At 39.3% G+C, this 23151-nt stretch overlaps 1 non-coding gene across 1 annotated transcript; it reads right to left on the minus strand.

Annotated features, from left to right (window-relative positions):
- Nucleotides 1–5816: 5816 nt before the first annotated feature.
- Nucleotides 5817–5923, minus strand: LOC118346068. Its single transcript, XR_004799465.1, has one exon. It is a non-coding gene; the product is annotated as a small nucleolar RNA R71 (small nucleolar RNA).
- Between the last annotated feature and the right edge of the window lie 17228 nt (nt 5924–23151).

Consider the following 23151-nt stretch of genomic DNA (forward strand, 5'->3'; position numbering starts at 1 on the left):
TTTAGTTCCCTTACTTATCACTCATACACATTAAACTGATAGTAAGTTAAAAGCTAACTTACCTCGATCGTCGCGTTCTACTAGAATAAAGCGCGAAACACGAGGAACTGTAAAAGGTTATTCTAAAAGTTAGAAATTAATTACTAACAATTAGAAATGTGAAAAGACACAACTTAGAGTAAAATTACCATTTTACCCTCTACATGTGGGCAAATGACTATTTTACCCCCTAACTTAAGGATTTAATATCCTAATTCCAAAAAAATTACCAAAATTTACATTCCTCATGTAAATTTTGTCCCAAACTCAAATCTCAACTCAGAAAAATTTAAAATCAATCACAACTATGAAAAACTCACTATGGCCGAAACCTACATAGGCCATTTGTCTTATTTTGGTTGCAATTCTTTCAAGTTCCAAAACTCATGAATAAACCAAAATCTTATAACAAAGATCTTCCTATCCTAAGTTTAAAAGCACCCTTAAAACTATCCATTAAGAAAAAGCTAATTATCAATACCAAACTTTTTGTAAAAAGACCCAAACTTTTTAACAAAAAGTAAACCTTAAATCACAAGTTTTGACCTTAATAAAAACATCTCCAAGAATTCCAAAAAAATCAAATCTTACTTCTAACATATTCATAACATTATCCTAAGATCAAACATGCTTTAAAACATCAAACAAAACTCACCAAAAAACACAAAACAACACTTGGAGTTTTTGGTTTTAAACTTAGTCCAAAACAGAAACTGATTTCCCAACTAACTATGATCAATCTCTTGATCCATGGCTTAAAGACATGTGATCTTCAAACTAACACATCGCATGGTTTAAAAATGTTTCCTAAAGAATATCCAACCATCAAACTTAAAAATCACATGGCTAAAATTTAATAAAACATGGATCTAACTCAGAAACATCAAAGTTTAGGCCTAACCGAAATCCTCTTGCATAGAAAATCATATCTTTAAAAATAATATTAAATATCTTCGAAATAACATCCTAACATGTATATAAGAGTCTTAGTATCATCATATAAAAATATCAAAGCCTTTGGAATAAAATTAAACCACGAAATATTCAAACTTTCACCAAACAGAAACTGTTTTTCCACTTCCAGTTTTCAAGTTTCTAACTCTAAGCAAATCTATCATCAAAAGCTTTATTCATGCAACAAAACCTCAATGAAAATTCATAAACACATGTTAACAACACTCCATAAAATTTTCGGACCAAGATAAGTCCATTAGCTTGATCAAAACTTCCAAAACATAACATACTCTCCAGTTTCACGCCCAGAATGACCTTTCCATGGTTAAAAATACTTTTGACCGACCAAATGAGAATGGAATGAGACTAATAATATATCCACGGAAACTAGACTCAAAGAAGAACAACTTATGTGAAGGAATCATCGTGCGAAAATACCTACAAAGGGTCGTAAATGGCCACGCAAAAAGTCTCAGAAATCTGCCCGAGAGAGCTCTTTTGGGTTTCTCTCTAAGAACGGGAGAAAGAAGTGATAAAATGGAGAGAAGTATGTCTTGCACGAATTTAGACTTCTGGAGGGAGAAGTTATGGGCTTGAATGACCCTTGATTGGAGGTGGATATGTGACATAAAGTGGAGAATAGAGAGGGGCAGAGACTGCTTGCAGCAGCTGTGAAAGATGGAGGTTGATGGAGTGGATTTCTCCTTCACATCAAGGCACTATTGGGTGCAGCCAATGGCAGTGGATGGTCTGCCATGTGGGGGAGGAAACTTCTCCAAGAAGCTTTGCCAAGGTGGCCAATTTCGTGGGCCTTGGTGGGCCCCACCAAGTGGGCTTCAATTTGGGGTTTAAAGGGGGTTTGGTTAGGGTTTGAGATGCTATCAATCCCAAAATCAAATTTTCTTGGCCCAATCAAATTCCCAAGGTTTAAAAGGTTGAATAATGATGTTATAACAAGGATTTGATTAATTAATAGCATGTGGAAGTGATTTAATCAAGTGATTAAACACAATGCTAGAAATCGGATTAAAAAGGGTTTGGAGGCCAACTTTAGGGTTTGGGAAAACCATTTAGGGTTTTGGTTTCAACCAAGCTTTTGGGGTTTCAATTGGATTCCAATCATTTAGGGTTTTGCTAGGGTTGAAACCCTCTTTGGTCTGGCACAATTTGGTTGAACAGATGAAACACAACTTTGCTTAGGTGGCATGATCTCACACCTTGATTCCTTCACAAATCTATCTAATGGTTCTTCTTTGCGTCAAGTGTCTAATACCATTCACTAAGTGTGGCTAAAATCTTGCCAAGTGTCCAAATAAAACTTCTCTAACCTAATTTGGACATTCCACACTATGATTTTGAAAACATTGCAATGGGTGCGCTTATCGATGTTACTATTCACTCCAAAAAAATACATAATAAACTTAGTACTAAAAATTTCTAAATATTCATATTAACTTATAGTGAAAATCGTTTAACGAAATTCAACCCTGAAGTGCCCCTAAAAATAATTTCACAATTTTCAACAGACGTTTCGTCCGGAATTATGAAAATAAGTTATTGCGCCATAAAATCCTAAATAATCCTCTGAGTCTAATGGCGTAGACCATAACGCATTCTGACACTTCTAACTACCTCAAATAATTAAACTCATATTACTAGCACCATAGTGAGTGATAACATTGACTATGTTGACAGACTAAAACCTATGCGATTGGTCGATTCGTAAAAACTTATGGGGTTTTCACGAGATTCCTAAAGTCAATAGAAATTCCACCAATGAATTTCTAGCGGGCTGTTACATCCTCCCCTCCTAAAAAAAAGATTTCGTCCTCGAAATCGACGTAAGTACAAACATAAAATACGCTCAAAAGAAGAAGTTGCTTACCAACTTATTGCCCCTCACTGGATGCCTCATCGCGCCCAAGGGGCTGGTCTCGTTCTTCTTGTGGTAACGCCTTCTTCTCGTAGTCAACACTATTCTTATCTATAACCATCACATGGTTATACAAAGTAACTATTACTATAACATTAGGGTATAACAATCCCAAAGATTACTGCCTAAACTTAATGACTTCTAGACTGACCTTCTAGGATACTGAATCCTTGCTTAAAAGAAATCACTATTCTCTTCACTATTCAAAGAATTATCCACAACGTGTATATATATCTACCATTCTTAACTCTCTCTCTCTCAAATCATAACAATTTGTACTGGAATCCTTCTACAAGGTAGGTCAAGTCGTACCAGCATACTCTCTAAATCTAAAATTTCAAGTATTCATGCAGTTCAATTTGGAAGAATTTAATCCATACACAACTGAATTCACATTCTCTATTTTCTCATGGAATTATATCTGCCTAGGACTAGCTTACTCCTTTATGATCACCACGAATCGTTCCTCCTCCTAGGTGGTACCTTGATAAACGATCAGCTATTAACCTCAACTCAAGAGTTCCTCTCTTATGATTAACATAGCTCTTCTATCCATCATGAGCTACCTCTTTTTCTGACTCTAATCCAAAGAATTTGATCCTACTGTTCACGTAAATCCTTAAGACAAGATTTTACTTCCCATATAAATGTCTCCAATATAAGGGCAATCCTGGTTTCCATAAACACGGTGCTTTGCCAGAAATTATATTATTCGCGATTGGATAAAACTATTATCATAAGTGAATCCTACTAAGGCCAAAGTTTCTTCCACACACTTTACTCTTCCGAACATAAATTTCATTGTAACCTCATAATCAAAACAAACTCTAAATACGTGGGATACTAATTCATCATCCTTGAATATCCTTCCTCGTACTACTAAAAGGTATTACATATCTACCCTGGTATGAATAAAATTACTCCCAATGAGAAATGTTACTCTTACCACCTGGCAACAATTCAAAGTACGAACTGAACTCTCGTGCAATACCACAATCACTAAAAGTAGGGCCTCGCTTGAATCAAACTGCGTACAAGTTATAAACCTCAATGATTTAACTTACCCAAAGTATCAATAATGCAATAGTACCATCAATTGCAATCTAATCAACCTTAAATAAGCTTAACAATATAGAGCTCTTAGAAAAATACCAGTGACGATGCCAACTCCTTTAGTTCCTAGGGCGTCAGCATCTGCGTCTCTAGAAGTACCTGCATACACTTAAGCTAGTACTGGAGGTCGTGGCTTTGGTTTGGAATCTCCAATGGGAACAGTTCCATTTCTCTGGCCTCTTTTGGGACAATTTCTGATCAAGTGGTCAGGTTGGCCACATCTGAAACAGAGTCTTAAGGTAAGTTTGCACTTGCCTCCATGGTTCTTTCCTGACATCCCACATATTGGGTACGTGGTAAGTATTGAGCTTCCAATCTCGATGCTTTCTCCCTTATCTGGTCCAGTAGACATCTTCTTCATTTCTAGATTTTCTTCAGTAGCATACAATGAAGTTCTCTTTCATTCGGTATTGATCTGGATCGCTAGACCTCTCTGCTCAGCCTCTGCTATCGCGGCCACGTTTACTAACTCTTGATAATTCTTTATTCTTAGGCAAACTACTTGGCTACGGATCCACGGCTGAAGTCCAACTTGAAACTTTTGTGCTTGCATCCTTTGAGTAGAAATCAAGTGTGGTGCAAACCTTCCAAACACCATAAACTTAGCGGCGTACTGCTCTACGGTCAAATTGCCTTGAGTTAAAGTTGCAAACTCCTGCGCCTTTAGCTGTTTGATAGAATCTGGGAAGAATTTGTTGTCAACTCTTCCTTAAATCTCTCCCAAGACAATGCATCCAAACTTCCTAGTTCCCTAACTAGAAGCTGCCTTTGTGTACCCCACCATAGTCCAGCTTCTCCTTAGAATAGGTATACAACATATAGAACCTTATGGTCCTCAGTAAATCCACAGATCTCGTATGTCCTTTCGAGATCCATAATCCATTTCTCGGCTTTTAGTGGCTCTTCATTACCAGAAATGTTTGGATAACGATGGATCAAGAACTTCTCACACAAACAATCCCTGACTTTGGGTCTAGGTACATGTGCTTGCTGATGTTGCTGTTGTCTAAGCATGTCAGTCAACAAACGTACAGCTTCAGCTAATCCTCCATCCATCAGGGGATTCTGATTATCCTAATTTGTGACTCCCTTAGGGTTTTGACGTATCCTACCTCGAGTCATTTCACTTCCTAAATCACATGAGTACACGTGTTACAACCACATACTATCTCTTATACTTCAAGAAATTCAAGCCTAATGAAGACTACAATTTCAAGCCTAATATTTGGTGCATTTCCTAAGGACATGTGGATTTAATCCCAGAGACGTATTGCTCTGATACCACCCTGGGAATATTGCATCTTATATGTCATGAACGGGGGCAGGTAACCTTGTGTTGCATGTCTCGACACTTTAAATGTCCGTCCGATCCCAAGCGGAATTTGGGGGCGTCACAGCCGACCAAGAGCACAAGGCCTTAAGAGACTATGCTATGCCATCTGTCAATGGGGCGACATCTAGTATAAGGCGGCCAGCTATACAAGCCAATAACTTCGAGATCAAGCTGGCCATCATTCAAATGATTCAACAAACCGTCCAGTTTGGAGGGCTGTCAAAAGAGGATCCTAATGTCCATATTACAAATTTTCTAGAAATTTATGATACTTTCAAACACAACGGAGTGACAGATGATGCGATTCAATTGAGACTTTTTCCTTTCTCACTTGGGGAAAAAGCAAAAGCTTGGTTGAACTCTTTGCTGCCCAACATCATCACCACCTAGGAGGAGTTGGAACAAAAATTCTTAGTAAAATATTTCCCTCCGGCCAAGATAGTGAAGTTAAGCAATGATATCACTACCTTCGCCCAATTTGAGGGTGAATCATTGTATGAGGCATGGGAGAGATACAAGGACTTATTGCACAAGTGTCCACATCACGACCTCACAGTCTGGCTTCAGTTACAGACATTTTACAATGGTTTGAGACCCACAAATAGATCTATGGTTAATGTGGCCATAGGAGGAGTATTAATGAGTAAGACCCATGAAGCTGCATATGAACTTCTGGAAGAATTGGCATCCAACAACTATCAATGGTTTGTGGAGAAAGCAATGCCAAGAAAGATGGCTGGAGTTTTTGAACTTGATTCTATTACCGCATTGGTAGCACAAATGACAAATCTATTACAACAACTAGGTAAAATGAATGTTAATGTTATTCAATCTAATGTTGTTTGTGATCATTGCGTAGGAAGTCATTCAAGTGTAGATTTCCAAGTGGGGAGTCCTTTTGCCCAACCTAGTTATGAACAAGCCCATTACGTGTCCAATTTCCAACATAAAAACAATCCTTATTCAAACACATTCAATCTCGGATGAATAAATCATGCTAACTTTTCATGGAGTAATAACCAAGTGCCAGTTAGACTACCTCAACAGTTTCCACAGCAATAGAAGAAGCCAACACTCGAAGATATGATTATGCAGTACATGCAAAAGACTGGTATGGTGATTCAAAACAACTCGAATCCGCAATCTTGAGTCACAAATCAATCAGCTCTCAAACATGCTTACCAAGAGGATAGTAGGGACTTTACCAAGCAACACTGTGACCAATCCGAAGGAACATGTCAAAGCCAGGACATTGAGAAATGGGCGGACATAAAACCAGCCACAGACAGTAAATACTGAGCGAGATGCACAAGCTGCAAAAAATGTGGGGTCCGAGAAGAAGGAAATGGAGTACGAGGTGAAAGAAGCGGAATGGGATGTGACCGACCAACAAACTAAAATGACTAAGGAGAATAAAAGGGCTGCAAAACTCAAGAAATCTAGGGAGTTTATATCTAAAACTTATTCTCCTTCAATTTATGATCCACCAATTCCTTTTCCGTAGAGATTAAGAAAAAATAAGATTGATAATCAATTCTCTAAATTTCTGAGTATATTTAAGCAACTGCATATTAATATTTCTCTCATTGAAGCTTCAGAACAAATGCCTAAATATGCAAAATTTTTGAAGGACATATTGTAAAACAAGCGGAAGTTGGAGGAGCATCAGACCATTTTCAAATAAGCGACCAAGACATGTTCATGGCCGACGAGACTAATGGAGCTAAATTTCTAAATCTACCACTTGAGGTATGTCTTACTCACTCTACATCCATTGAATCTGAAGATAAAGAGGTTAGGGAGTGTGAGAGATATTTGGAAGCAACACCATCCCTTTCTCCTTCAATAAAACCAAAAGTGGAAGAGCTAAACTAATCTCAACCGACATATCCAAGTAAGGAACCACCCAAGCTTGAACTCAAACTGCTTCCATCAAATTTAAGGTACGCTTTCTTAGGCCAGAACTCTACTTTTCTAGTTATTATTAACAGTTCCTTGAGTAGTGTAGAAGAATAGAAGTTGCTAAGAGTCTTGCGGGAACACAAGATGGCCTTGGGTTAGACCATCTCGGACATCAAAGGAATTAGTCCTTCAATTTGCATGCACAAGATTTTAATGGAGGATAAGTTTAAACCGATCGTCCAACCCCAGAGGAGATTGAATCCATCGATGCAAGAAGTGATGCATAAAGAGGTATTGAAGCTTTCAGATGCTGGGATCATTTATCCAATCTCAAATAGTGCATGGGTAAGTCTAGTGCAAGTCGTCCCAAAGAAAGGAGGGATAACCATGATCAAGAATGACAACAATGAAATCATACCAACGAGAACGGTCACGGGATGACGAGTATGCATAGACTATTGAAGACTAAATGATGCAACTCGGAAATATAATTTTCCCTTACCTTTTATTGATCAAATGTTAGAAAGACTTGCCGGCCACGCTTACTACTGTTTTCTTTATGGATATTCCGGTTACAATCAAATAGCCATTGCACCCAAGAATCAAGAGAAGACCACTTTCACCTGTCCTTATGGCACTTTTGCATATATGCGCATGCATTTTGGTTTTTGCAATGCGCCAACCACTTTCCAAAGAATGTCCAACTTTTCGGACATGGTGAAAAATTTTTTAGAAGTCTTTATGGATGATTTCTCGATTTTTGGTCACTCTTTTAATAATTGTTTATCTAATTTATATTTGGTTTTTTAGAGATGTAAGAAGAAAATTCTTGTTTTAAATTGGAAAAAATTCCACTTCATGGTCGAGGAGGGAATAGTACTTGGCTACCGCATTTCCTTCAATGGAATTGAGGTCGACCAAGCAAAGATAGAAATTATTGACAAACTCCCACCATCAACCAATGTGAAAGGCGTGAGAAGTTTCTTGGGTCACGCCGGGTTCTATCATTGGTTTATTTAAAGGTTTTCCTCAAATTACTAAACCTCTTTGCAATATGTTGATTAAAGATACTCGGTTTGAGTTTTTTTATGAATGCTTGCATGCTTTTAAAAATTTAAAAGGAAATTAATTTCAGCACCTATCATTGTATCATCGGATTGGAATTTACCTTTTGAATTAATGTGTGATGCTAGCAATTATGTTATAGGGGCTGCTTTGGGGCAGAGAAAATATAAAAAAATTTCATGTTATTTATTATGCAAGTCAGAACTTAATAGAAGCTCAACTTAATTATGCTACTACTAAAAAAGAATTGTTAGCAGTTATGTTTGCCTTTGACAAATTTCGTTCTTATTTGATAGGTTCAAAGGTGGTCGTCTACACTGATCACTCAGCTCTTAAATACTTGTTGTCGAAGAAGGATGTCAAACCAAGACTGTGGGTTTTGCTATTACAAGAGTTCAATTTGGAAATAAATGATAAGAAAGGTACCAAGAATGTAGTGGTTGACCACTTATCTCGTCTTGAGCTTAAAGAGGTGGCGGGTGAGGAGAAATTCCCAATTATGGAGACCTTCCCGGACGAGCAATTAATGGCTATACAAGTCGTTCCATGGTATGCCGACATAGTAAATTATTTGCTATCTAGAATTCTATCGACCGAGATGACATATCAACAAAAGAAGAAGTTCTTCTCCGACTTGAAATATTATTTTTGGGAGGAACCTTTTGTAAACCGGCATTGCGCAGACTTGATAGTTAGGAGATGTGTGCCCTAGGAGGAGATGGAGAGCATACTCAGACATTGCCACTCATTGGAATAGGGTGGCCACTTTGGTGGAGCAAAAACAGTAGCGAAAGTTTTACAATACGACTTTTATTGGCCGACTATTTTTAAAGACTCTTCTAATTTTGTTAATTTATGTGACCATTGTCAAATTGTGGCGCCCCCGACCCCCATGTAAGGAAAACACGGGAATCAAGACTCCGGGATGATGACAAACGGTCACACATCCCAACGAAGTGCCAGTGTGTGTACATGCAACGGTGTACAAAAACAACGCAGCGGATTAGTCAACTAAGTACTAGAATTTAAATACAAGTAAACATCAGTAAAGTTTTAAAAACAATTATACAGTCATCCAAAATAAAGTTAACACATGTCCCAAAATATACAAAAAAGAGTAAAATAAATAACAAGCTAGTGATCCCAGATCACTCCTCGGGCGGAGCCGTCTCCTCAGGCTCACCCTCCTCCTCCTCATCTACATCAAAATCTGCGTTACCACAGAATGGTACCACAGGTAAGTATAACCCAAAATAATCCTCAAGAAATAAAAATGCATTAATGCCACCAACATGCATGCATATGAAGAAATATGCATTTTCCTCAAAATATCATTTTCCCCGAAAATGATTAATTTTCCAACACACGCCAAAAATCCCATTTGGCCCAAAAATAATCCGTAAAACATTTTCCCAGAAAATGATTTACACAAAATCCAACTCACACTATTTTCCCAGAAAATAGTCCATTTAATCCGTCAATACCCTATGCACCATGGCCTCCCCTAGGGACCATCCGCACGTCCTGGCTTCGTAGCGATGCCCAGTTCCGCGCCCAGCGCGTACATGGCCGAGCACCCACTACGCAACGAGCGATGCCCAGTTCCGCGCCCAGCGCGTACATGGCCAGACATCCTCTAGTCCCCGCCAGCAGAAGGACCACGGAGTCGGCACGAATCTCTCGTCCGATCCCATTGTCGCCCAGCGACAATCCAGGGGACGTTACTCAGTTTATTCCGCTCCCGAGTAACCAGAGGAGCTCCACCGAGATAATGCCCCATCTCGGCTTGGGGTCGTGATACGCACGCACCCAAATTCCATTCTCACATGAAAACCCAGTTTTCATAAACACATGAACATGAATGCAATACACGAAAACCCAGTTTTCCTTTACAAACATGAACATGCATGAAATGCACATGAACCAACCAATCCAAAATCCATCAATAACCAATAACCAATAATAATCCAATCCAATCCAATCAAACCAACAACTCCAATCACAAATCCATCCGACCCCCGTACTCCTCGGACTCAGTCCGGCATGCCAAAAAATACAGTGAAATGCGTTAGTGCAAAAATACATAAAATTCATGAGAATACTTTGGAGAAATACTTACAGCGCTATATGATAATTTCCGGAGGATCACGAAGCTGAAAAAGGCGACGCCTGAGCAACACCACAGTGTAAAATACACTGTGGCCGTGGGTCACAAATACTCACTTTTCAACGGAGACAAACGAAGACCCCAAAATGATAGGGTATGGCCTAGAGAGGTCGGTGAAGCCAATGGTGGTGGTGGTTTGCCGTGGATGATGGCGCAAATGGTGGTTCAAGGCCAAAAATGCCGAAATCGGAGATGGACTTGGTGGGGCTCCACCGGTGACGGATCGGAGCGGGGTTGGGTCCAAAGGGTTGCCAAGAGGTCGGGGATGAAGTGGTAGGAAGATGGTGGCCAATGGCGGTGCGACGGCGGCGCAACGGCGGAAAGAGTGCCGCGGCTTCGTGGGCTTCGTGGGGGCTAACGGTGGCACGAACGACGGTGATATTGGTGGGGTAGGACGGCCGGCAGCTGAGGAATGCAAGGGACCGGGCGGTGTCGACCACCGCCGACGGACGGCGGCGGGCTGGGGTGGAGGCCGAAGTCGCACGGGGAGAGAGAGAGAGAGTCCGTGCGCGGGAGAAGAAATAAGCCGAAGGAAAATAAGGGAAAAAGAGAAAAAGGAAGGAAAAGAAAAGGAGAGGAAAGAAAAAGAGGGGAAAAGAAATGAGGTCCAATCCTCATAACTTGGGTCACGAAAATGATCCAACGGAAACGATTTTAAAACCACAAATTAAATAAAATAATTTAAACGTAATGGTAAAGTCAAATTGAAATAATTAAATCTCACAGTAATTAAATAAATATTAAAAGTAATTTAAATGCATAACAATAAATAAATATTAAGAAAGCACATAAAAATAATTTTCACCAAATTAAAAATCCTAAAAATAACCCAATTAAAAATCCAATAATTTTAAAATAAGAGAATAAATTTTGAATCCATAAAAATAATTCATTCAGTAAAAATACACTAAAATACGGGGTGTTACATCCTCCCCCCCTTAAATAAAATTTCGTCCTCGAAATTGGCAAGGTCAACATTAAGACTAAGACAAGAATAAGATTCAACTAAGAGCAGACTTAAGAACATACCGCCCAAAATAGTCCAGCAAGGCCACTCTATAAGCAACAAGCCCAACCTTCTCTACGATCTGAAAATGGCCAACATATCTTGGACTAAACTTTCCTTTCTTACCAAAGCGCTTAAAGCCTTTCATAAGAGAGACTTTAAGATAAACCCAATCACTTACTTCAAAGGATAAGTCTCTTCTGCTTATATCTGTGTAACTCTTCTGGCGACTTTGCTCTTCCACCATTTTAGTCCTTATAAACTGAACTTGATCCTTCATTTCTTGAATTATCTCAGGCCCAATTACTTTACTCATGCCGATTTCATCCCAACACAAGGGCGATCTACACTTCCTTCCATACAAAGCTTCATACGGGGCCATCTGAATGGAGGAATGAAAACTGTTATTATAAGAGAACTCAATAAGCGGCAAATGATTCTCCCAACTTCCTTGAAATTCCATGACACAAGACCGCAACATATCCTCCAGAGTCTGAATAGTACGCTCTGATTGACCGTCTGTTTGAGGGTGATATGCAGTACTAAACTTCAACTTAGTGCCTAAAGCCGCCTGCAAGCTCTTCCAAAAATGGGACGTGAACCGCGGGTCCCGATCTGACACGATACTCTTGGGTACTCCATGCAAACGCACTATCTCCTTGACATATAACTGAGTCAACTTACCCAAAGAGTCAGTATTATTAACAGGCAAGAAATGGGCACTCTTGGTCAGCCGATCAACAATCACCCAAATTGAGTTCTTCCCACTAGGAGTCCTCGGCAAACCCACAACAAAATCCATAGAAATATCATCCCACTTCCACTCAGGAATAGGGAGAGGTTGAAGTCTACCAGCAGGTCTTTGATGCTCAGCCTTTACTCGACAGCACGTGTCACATTTCTCATTAAGTATGGCAATATCCAACATACTCGTATTAGTCCCCCAGTGGCACATCACGCTCAGTATTCCTAGGGTGACTATGCCATCCAAAATCTTATTTTCCACAAGAACCTTAATACAACATCCAGAAAATTCCAATGATCAATAGCCCTTACAATACTATATGCCAACCTCAATCAACACCTATGCTACAACTTCTAAACCTCCATTGAATTCTACTTTTGGTAACCTAATAACCACTTCCAAAATTAACCATCAACAACAAATTGCACAATCAAATGATTAATCTCCAATTACAAGTATTTTCTCAAAATTCGAATCACTACTAATTCCTCAATCAGCACAATCTGAACTCCTGACTACAACAAAAAATACCACGCTTCTGCTGCGCACTCTGATATTCGCCACATGCATAAAACTTATGTCCTCATGAAACTAACACCCTCGAGTACAAGGTGGCTCCATTCCTACTAACCACAAACTCTTATCACAATTTTGTAGAAAAATACTATCTCTTCCAAAACCACGAATTATAACTCAAATTCCTCAATTAACTCTTGCTGCCTTGATCAAAATCAAATTCCATAAAATACATCCATGATCATTGACAGAAAACCAATATCGACCAACCTCAACATCCCAAATTGAAAATAAGCAACCTCAACCCAAAATACATCCATCTCACCTAGGCTCGATTCCAACTTGGCGAATCAATAAGAGCGCCTAGAGACTTCTACCTGACAACCTAAACCCAAAAGCTCAACACCTACATTCTGAACAACATCTAATCTAGCAGTGACTAAACTCACTACGAACCACCATTCACTACACCAAAACATTATCAAAACCTTCTTGGTAACTCGCCCACCTATTTCTACTCTAATAAGCTAGCATTAACACAACTAGTTCCTTCAATAGTACATCACTAATAAACCTCAAAGCAAGCCATACTGTTCAAATCTTCAATCCACCAAAAGTCATTGCAAAGCACCCAAGGATCCTAATGCTTTATTAACCGCATACTTGATCATCTTATCCACTGTTGATACCCAAGGTTCAACTTCAAAGATCTTATCATACACCATACATGATGTCCCAACAATCTCTCTTCCAGTTAAATAACAATGTCCTTAATTCAACCAACTGGATGCTCAATTTCCAAAAGAAAGTATAACCTCAAAAATTTAAATTCCTAGGTGACCTCAAGTCACAATTAATTCCTGTAGATAATCACAATAACTATTCCCAACCATGCTTCATTGAGTAACCCACTTCAACTGCACACTTCGATCAACTCACCAAAAACTCCAAGCCAAGGTCTCTTAAATTACCACTATTGTGTCGACTCCTCTTCAACACCTACCAAAGTCTCTTCCTCCAAACCAAAATGAGACTAGGACTTATACTCTCCGAAATCCATAACCACTCACCACTACTATACATCAATGTCACGCACCCTTAGCCAAAACCAATAATCCTCCAAACGTGCAGATGATCATCATTACCATTTCCATCACTAGACCTATATCCTCGAAATGAACAAGAATCATTTCCTAAATCTGCACCATCTATTATCCTTAAAATTGATACGGATTAAATCCTCAACCTATCACTGAAACATCGAGCTAAAAGCAATAATCTTTCGAATTAGATCAACATTCTCAATCCTCAGAAAATACACGAACTAGATAATTCCCTTCAGTCTCCAAAGAAATTATCCTAAAAAAAAAAAATTCTCATAACTTATTTCCTAAAAACTATGAAGCCTCAAACCTCAGATGAACTTATCATAAATCTAACCTTGAAATTTGTTGAACTTACAACCTCCTACCCCAAAAACTCATTACATAAATTCTACGGAACCTAAGACCCTAATTATCCTAAGCAATTTAAAATTATTCCCCTCCTTAGCAGCAATTCGAATTCCTACTCCAAAAAGTTCACCCTGACCATGATGTTCGAACCTCGATATTAAAACAAACCAATCACCAAGAGTTCAGGCCTACTACACCAAATGTCCAAGCCTAACAATGGCCTTCTCAGTCGTACTATCTTCCTGTCGTAGCGCAACCTTTAACCCGCCTTTCAATTTCGAACAAAACAAAATAAAATGAAATTCCATAAATAAAATAACATACGATGAAATGAATAAACCCAATAAAGTAGTTCACAATAAAATAATTAAAACAAATAAAATATCATACCATAAAATAAAACAATGAAATAGATAAATAAACAAGTAGTATACAATAACTAAATAAAACCAATAAAAACCACATATTTTAAATTAAATAATTTCAAATCACAACTTTTAAAACTTTCTGGTACTGCACCTATGGGACATGTGGTTTTACCCAGAGCCGAACTGCTCTGATACCACCTGTGGCGCCCCCGACCCCCATGTAAGGAAAACACGGGAATCGAGACGCCGGGATGATGACAAACGGTCACACATCCCAACGAAGTGCCAGTGTGTGTACATGCAACGGTGTACAAAAACAACGCAGCGGATTAGTCAACTAAGTACCAGAATTTAAATACAAGTAAACATCAGTAAAGTTTTAAAAACAATTATACAGTCATCCAAAATAAAGTTAACACATGTCCCAAAATATACAAAAAAGAGTAAAATAAATAACAAGCTAGTGATCCCAGATCACTCCTCGGGCGGAGCCGTCTCCTCAGGCTCACCCTCCTCCTCCTCATCTGCATCAAAATCTGCGTTACCACAGAATGGTACCGCAGGTAAGTATAACCCAAAATAATCCTCAAGAAATAAAAATGCATTAATGCCACCAACATGCATGCATATGAAGAAATATGCATTTTCCTCAAAATATCATTTTCCCCGAAAATGATTAATTTTCCAACACACGCCAAAAATCCCATTTGGCCCAAAAATAATCCGTAAAACATTTTCCCAGAAAATGATTTACACAAAATCCAACTCACACTATTTTCCCAGAAAATAGTCCATTTAATCCGTCAATACCCTATGCACCATGGCCTCCCCTAGGGACCATCCGCACGTCCTGGCTTCGTAGCGATGCCCAGTTCCGCGCCCAGCGCGTACATGGCCGAGCACCCACTACGCAACGAGCGATGCCCAGTTCCGCGCCCAGCGCGTACATGGCCAGACATCCTCTAGTCCCCGCCAGCAGAAGGACCACGGAGTCGGCACGAATCTCTCGTCCGATCCCATTGTCGCCCAGCGACAATCCAGGGGACGTTACTCAGTTTATTCCGCTCCCGAGTAACCAGAGGAGCTCCACCGAGATAATGCCCCATCTCGGCTTGGGGTCGTGATACGCACGCACCCAAATTCCATTCTCACATGAAAACCCAGTTTTCATAAACACGTGAACATGAATGCAATACACGAAAACCCAGTTTTCCTTTACAAACATGAACATGCATGAAATGCACACGAACCAACCAATCCAAAATCCATCAATAACCAATAACCAATAACCAATCCAATCCAATCCAATCAAACCAACAACTCCAATCACAAATCCATCCGACCCCCGTACTCCTCGGACTCAGTCCGGCATGCCAAAAAATACAGTGAAATGCGTTAGTGCAAAAATACATAAAATTCATGAGAATACTTTGGAGAAATACTTACAGCGCTATATGATAATTTCCGGAGGATCACGAAGCTGAAAAAGGCGACGTCTGAGCAACACCACAGTGTAAAATACACTGTGGCCGTGGGTCACAAATACCCACTTTTCAACGGAGACAAACGAAGACCCCAAAATGATAGGGTAGGGCCTAGAGAGGTCGGTGAAGCCAATGGTGGTGGTGGTTTGCCGTGGATGACGGCGCAAATGGTGGTTCAAGGCCAAAAATGCCGAAATCGGAGATGGACTTGGTGGGGCTTCACCGGTGACGGATCGGAGCCGGGGTTGGGTCCAAAGGGTTGCCAAGAGGTCGGGGATGAAGTGGTAGGAAGATGGTGGCCAATGGCGGTGCAACGGCGGCGCAACGGCGGAAAGAGTGTCGCGGCTTCGTGGGCTTCGTGGGGGCTAACGGTGGCACGAACGGCGGTGATATTGGTGGGGTAGGACGGCCGGCAGCTGAGGAATGCAAGGGACCGGGCGGTGCCGACCACCGCCGACGGACGGCGGCGGGCTGGGGTGGAGGCTGAAGTCGCACGGGGAGAGAGAGAGAGAGAGAGTCCGTGCGCGGGAGAAGAAATAAGCCGAAGGAAAATAAGGGAAAAAGAGAAAAAGGAAGGAAAAGAAAAGGAGAGGAAAGAAAAAGAGGGGAAAAGAAATGAGGTCCAATCCAACGGAAACGATTTTAAAACCACAAATTAAATAAAATAATTTAAACGTAATGGTAAAGTCAAATTGAAATAATTAAATCTCACAGTAATGAAATAAATATTAAAAGTAATTTAAATGCATAACAATAAATAAATATTAAGAAAGCACATAAAAATAATTTTCACCAAATTAAAAATCCTAAAAATAACCCAATTAAAAATCCAATAATTTTAAAATAAGAGAATAAATTTTGAATCCATAAAAATAATTCATTCAATAAAAATACACTAAAATACGGGGTGTTACACAAATGGTTGGCAACATTTCTAAGGAAAATGAGATGCCTTTAAACAATATTTTAGTGATTGAGATATTTGATGTTTGAGGTATAGATTTCATGGGTCCTTTTCCATCCTCATATTCTAATAAATTTATTTTGGTTGCTGTAGATTATGTCTCCAAATGGGTGGAAGCGGTCGCCTTGTCAACCACTGATGCGAGGGTCGTAGTGAATGTCCTGCGGAAGAACATTTTCTCCCAATTCGGCACTCTGAGGGCCATAATCAGTGATGGTGGCAAGCATCTTCGCAATCGCCAATTTGAAGTGCTACTAACTAAGTATGGAGTTACCCATCATGTGGCAACACCATACCATCCTCAAACGAGTGGCTAGGTCGAGGTATCTAATTGGGAGCTGAAGCGCATACTGGAGAAGACCGTGAGTATCTGTAAAGCCTGTCCTTGTGGTAGGACTTTTTACAAAATATTTTTAGAAAGGGAGACGGGGATTACCGTCCGATTTAAAACTTTTCACTTGCATACCCAGGGCGCGAGCCTCTACTTTTATAAAATGAAATGTGTTTTAGGATAAAGGAGGTTTACAGCAGAAAACATTAATTTTTACAATAAAAGGCCACTTGTACGTTTACAACTCCTGCCTAGACTTCTGTGCTCTTCCCCATGGACCATGTCCGTCCTGATCATGCAGTTCCTGTGGGGGGAGGGACATGCATAAAAACTAAAATGAGTCGAAGACTCGTAAGCATTACTTCATACAGTTAAAATATAGTAACATAGGTTTTCATTCATGCAGTCATCATTCATACATATTATTACGTGCATGCATACGTGTCATACGTGTCATACGTGCGTTCATTTGAAAACATCACTGGATGGGGTTTTTCTCTTCTAAACATGGGCTTTCTTTTGACAAAACGTTTCTGTAACACCCCGTTTCCGTAGGATAGAGATGTTATTAACATTTATAACATAGTGCCCGGTAAAGAGATTCATATCCTGAAATACCTTATTTATTGAAATTCATCAAAACGTTAAAACTGAATTGAACATGATTGTTTTAACAACTGAACGTAAAATAAAAGAACATAAACTAATCTTATGAATGAAATAAAAATGAATCTAATTCTTGTGTGAATATCACTTATTCATTCCTAAGTCTTTGTACTAGATCTATTCCTGGGAATCCAGCTCTACATCATCACAGACATCATCTGCGAGAATTAGACATGGAAGAAAACAAGAAGAAAAACAAACAAAATGAGTCGAATACTCAGTAAGTAGCATATCATACCGTAAAATATAATTTTTGCCTAATATGCAATTAATTTCTATGAGACTCTTCAAAACAAACCTACAACTTCATAGATTACAATCAAACACGTAACATGACTTTCTGAAGGATTTTACATACGTATATCGTCACAGACTCACATAGCAAATGTTTTAATCATTAACCAAAAGCGGAAGCATACATAATCGTGGCAAACATGTAATCGTGAATGCATAATATCTTATTTATCTTGTCTTATCATGGAGTGAAACACGCTTGGGTTCGTGTTTCACTTAACTTGCATAACATGGAGTGAAACACGCTTGGGTCCGTGTTTCACTTAACTTGTTATGTTTCACTTAACTTGCATAACATGGAGTGAAACACGCTTGGGTCCGTGTTTCACTTAACTTGGATAACATGATGTGAAACACGCTTGGGTCCATGTTTCACTTAACTTGGATAACATGATGTGAAACACGCTTGGGTCCGTGTTTCACTTAACTTAGATAACATGATGTGAAACACGCTTGGATCCGTGTTTCACTTAACTTGCATAACATGGAGTGAAACACGCTTGGGTCTGTGTTTCACTTAACTTGCATAACATGATGTGAAACACGCTTGGATCCGTGTTTCACTTAACTTGGATAACATGATGTGAAGCACGCTTGGATCATTGTTTCACTTAACTTGCATAACATAGAGTGAAACACACTTGGGTCCGTGTTTCACTTAACTTGCATAACATGGAGTGAAACACACTTGGGTCCGTGTTTCACTTAACTTGGATAACATGATGTGAAACACGCTTGGGTCCGTGTTTCACTTAACTTGCATAACATGATGTGAAACACGCTAGGGTCCGTGTTTCACTTAACTTGGATAACATGATGTGAAACACGCTTGGATCCGTGTTTCACTTAACTTGCATAACATGGAGTGAAACATGCTTGGGTCCGTGTTTCACTTAACTTGGATAACATGATGTGAAACACGCTTGGATCCGTGTTTCACTTAACTTGCATAACATGGAGTGAAACACGCTTGGGTCCGTGTTTCACTTAACTTGCATAACATGGAGTGAAACACGCTTGGGTCCGTGTTTCACTTAACTTGCAAAACATGATGTGAAACACGCTTGAGTCCGTGTTTCACTTAACTTGCATAACATGATGTGAAACACGCTTGGGTCCGTGTTTCACTTAACTTATGGTTAACCACGCTTGAGTCCGTGGCACCGTAATATTTCTTAACTTTCTTAATGCATGAAAATTTATTACGTTTTCATGAATATTTCTAACATGGCATATTCTTGTACATGGCATAGCATAACATGGCATAATATGTCATATTCTTGTACATATCATAGCATAGTATGTCATATTCTTGTACATGGTATAGCATGACATAGCATAACATGACACTTACTTATACATGGCATAACATAACATGGTACTTTCTTATACATGGCATAACATAATATGATTTGAATATTTTATGACATTTCATGGCATACATAATCTAAGTACTACATGAACATGGCTTGCATAATATGGCTATTCTATTACATGGCATACTTGACTTGAATTACTACATGGATATCTCATTGCTTTCATACAATTTTTAGTAACATTCAATTAATCAAACAAATTCATTCATTCAAGCATAATCTCATATTCCCTCAAGATCATGAAAGGAATCTAACCTTGGCTTGTCTCTTAGCGTAGCGTAGATAACCATCATAAGCACATCATATTTTCATACATGACTATAATATTCACAATACGCATACATTTATATAATCATACTATTTACTTCTTAGCGTTACTTCCTGATTTCCAACTTGTAGCGCGTTATCGAGGGAAGAAGGCTAAGGTGACGACGGCTCTCGAGTGGCTGTAATCAACCGGCGACGCGACTGGGACCTTGGAAGGGAGTGCGAGGCAGAGGGAGGTGCCTGGTTGGCGAGTTCTGTGGCTGTCGTGAGGTGATCCGACTCTTCTAGTGGCCAACGGAGGGCGTCGGCGTGTTCTGTGGTAGTTTTTGGTGAGGTGGTTGATTTGGTATGAAGAGTAGTGCTAGGGTGGCTGTTGGGAAGTGGTTTTCTCTGTCTCCCGAAGCTACTATGGTGGCTAGTGTGTGAGAGTTTCATGGTTTTTGCTAAGAGTCTCGTGGGTTTTATATATGAGGGGAAGGAAGCTATCGTGAGTGACCTGGAGGGGTTTAAGTTTGACTAAACTTTGGAAAACTACTCCCACAAGGAAAGGAACACTTGAGAGGATATTAGAGTTTTGAAGTGTTTGAATTAGAGATAATTTCAATTCAGAAAACTCCCAGACCAAACAGAAAGATAAAAGAGGCGTATAGTAGAGAAATCCTATTCAAAACAAACTACTACCTCAAAACATATCTATTAAAATAATAACAATAACAATAATAATAAAAATCACACTTTTGGACTCGGGTTGTTACAGTTTCTCCCGTCAGTGCCTTCATTTCTTCGAGAATTCGTGCATGCTTACGTGCATACGTGCGTTCTTTTGAAAATGTCACTGGACGGGGTTTTTCTTTCAAAAGGCTTTTCCTTTCTTTAAAACTTGTCCCCCTTCATTGCCTTCATTTCTTAAAGGTTTGTGCATTCGTGCGTTCGTACATGCATGCATACATCCATTCATTCTTATCACTTTCATAAGCCAGTACAAACTGTTGCGCCCCGTGTGTTGGGGTTAGCGGTGTGACGCCCCCAAATTCTGCTTGGGATCGGACTGACATTTGAAGCGTCGAGACATGCAACACAAGGTTACCTGCCCCCGTTCATGACATATAAGATGCAATATTCCTAACATGCATCTAGTATTTTGCAATATTCGCAGCGGATAATTTTTTCTTCAGCAATACTATGCACCAAACTGAAATATGCCAAATACTTAAAACATACTTCATACATAATGACATACTCAAAAACTGATATCACAACATTAGTCCAAAATGGTTGTGATCAAAAGAGTGATGGAGATTGAACTCTACAAATACAAGTAGTAATCTGAGGTAACTACTGTACTAACACCTACATCACATCGTCGCTTAGTTGACCGTTTCCAGTTGGTCTATTCCCGATTCTCCTTCAGATCCTGTAACAAAATCTACCATTCGGGGGGAATGGTAGTTGGGACTACCACAGTGAGATTTGATTACAAATCTCAGCAAGTTAACAGGAAACTTCCACACAGGTTAATGATGCATGCATGGCAGTAAAAGCATGAATGCATAATCAAATCATAAGTAATCATAGCATAACTTGACATACAACATAACATAACTGGCATAACTTAAACTGAAACTGAAGCTTAGCATGAACGTGACTTGAAACATAACATGGACTTGAAACATAACATGAACATGAACATGCATAATTTGAACATGAACTTAAGCATGACATAACATAAATGTGAACTTGGAACATAACGTAACATAAACTTGGAACATATTCTTGTCTCATGGGATTACCATGATTGCATGAACGTAAACTTGAACATAACATAACGTGAAACATGACTTGAACTTGGAATCTTATTCAATAGACTTAATCATTAAAGTGACCATATGGGTGCTACACAGGTCCCCTTGAGCCGTGTGTCCCTGCCGATTACCGCATCACATCACAGGTTTCTATACCAGCTGTGAGTGCGTTAATACGTACTCCACAGTTGTTGTGGCCCCACGTATTCTACGTGTCACAATTGCTGTGTCTCACGTAGTGTATGCTCCACAGTTGTTGTGGCCCCATACTTCATGCTCCACAGTTGTTGTGGCCCCATGACTTATCTGTTTGTGCCACACTTGCTGTGGACACACGTAACATAATGTGTGGCACCATCGGCGTTAGTGCCTGGCGCGCTCCGGTGACCAGCTAATTAGGCCCCATTCGCAACCTGTTGACTGTACTTCGTCAACCCAGGGAATTTCACACCTATTTAGACACTCCAGCGTGAACAAAGGAGTTCCACTAGGATATTACCCCATCCTAGCGCTTAGGGTCGTGATTGACATGAATGACTTAACTGGCAGACATGACATTTCGTAACGTGACGTAACATGAACTTGATATAAAAGACAGAAATCTTGACGTAACATAACGTGACATGAGCGTAGGACGACAGACATGACATACTTCGAGACATAAATGTAACAGAGAACATTTCATAACACATCATACATGTAACATGCAACATTTCGTAACATGGCATACCATATAACAGACAACATTTCTTAACATGGCGTAACATGTGACAATGAATATTACATGACAAGAAATACATGTAACAGATGGCATACTTAACTTAACATGACATACTTGCAATGTATAGCATGTATAGCAATACGTGACAGAATATCTTGTGTAACAGATGAATAATTCATGACAGAATAAATTCTGTGTAACAGATAAATATGTAATAACTTGGCATGGCACATATGATAACATGCATACATACAATTTAGTTCCCTTACTTATCACACATACACATTAAATTGATAGTAAGTTAAAAGCTAACTTACCTCGATCTTCGCGCTTCGAGACAAAACTCAAGTGCGATCACGGGAAACTGAAAGTAGTGATTTCTAAAAATTAGAACTTAATTACTAACAATTAGGAATATGGAAAAATATCAACTTAGAGTAAAATTACCATTTTACCCTCTACATGTGGGAAAATGACCATTTTACCCCTAACATAAGGATTTTGCATCCTAACTCCAAAAATCACCAAAATTTACATACCTTATGTAAATTTTGTCCTAAGCTCAAATATCAATTCAGAAAAATTTAAAACTAAACACAACCATCAAAACTCTATATGGCCGAAACTTACAAGGCTATTTCCTTTGCTTTT

The sequence above is a fragment of the Juglans regia genome, unplaced genomic scaffold (genome assembly GCF_001411555.2).
Source record: "Juglans regia cultivar Chandler unplaced genomic scaffold, Walnut 2.0 Scaffold_650, whole genome shotgun sequence".
In the NCBI taxonomy this organism is placed as follows: domain Eukaryota; kingdom Viridiplantae; phylum Streptophyta; class Magnoliopsida; order Fagales; family Juglandaceae; genus Juglans; species Juglans regia.